This window comes from Chiloscyllium punctatum, unplaced genomic scaffold (genome assembly GCF_047496795.1).
Source record: "Chiloscyllium punctatum isolate Juve2018m unplaced genomic scaffold, sChiPun1.3 scaffold_1501, whole genome shotgun sequence".
Taxonomy (NCBI): Eukaryota; Metazoa; Chordata; class Chondrichthyes; order Orectolobiformes; family Hemiscylliidae; genus Chiloscyllium; species Chiloscyllium punctatum.
Window position 1 is genome coordinate 14486 of NW_027311235.1, and position 515 is coordinate 15000.

The window sequence follows — 515 nt, forward strand, 5'->3', positions numbered from 1 at the left end:
CGTATGTTTCTGCGGGCCGCACCAGGATGGTGCTCCCCATCGCTTCACGCCACCCTGCTCCGCCCGCACGCCGGCGTGCAGGTGGCTGTAGCTCAAGGTGGGGAGCGTATGTGCGGTCCGGGTCGCTTTCCTCTGGCGAGGGAGAGACCTAAAACAAACTCAGACAACTCTTGACGGTGGATCACTCGGCTCGTGCGTCGATGACGAACGCAGCTAGCTGCGAGAATTAATGTGAATTGCAGGACACATTGATCATCGACACTTTGAACGCACTTTGCGGCCCCGGGTTCTTCCCGGGGCCACGCCTGTCTGAGGGTCGTTTGGCAATCAATCGCACTCGCCTTGGCTGGCGAGAGCGCGGCTGGGGTGTCGCAGAGGACCCGTCCTCTTTGTCCCCCTAAGTTCAGACTCCGGAGCCCTCCGGCGTCGGAGCGCTTGGCCTTTCCCCCCCACCCTGCACATTCCGTTCGTCAGGCTCGACGCCATCCCCCCGCCGGGGAGCGCGGCCTGGCGTC

General features: G+C 63.5%; 1 non-coding gene across 1 annotated transcript; it reads left to right on the plus strand.

Annotated features, from left to right (window-relative positions):
* The first annotated feature begins 165 nt into the window (after positions 1-165).
* Positions 166-319, plus strand: LOC140475248 (5.8S ribosomal RNA). Its single transcript, XR_011959813.1, has one exon. It is a non-coding gene; the product is annotated as a 5.8S ribosomal RNA (ribosomal RNA).
* The last annotated feature ends 196 nt before the right edge of the window (positions 320-515 follow it).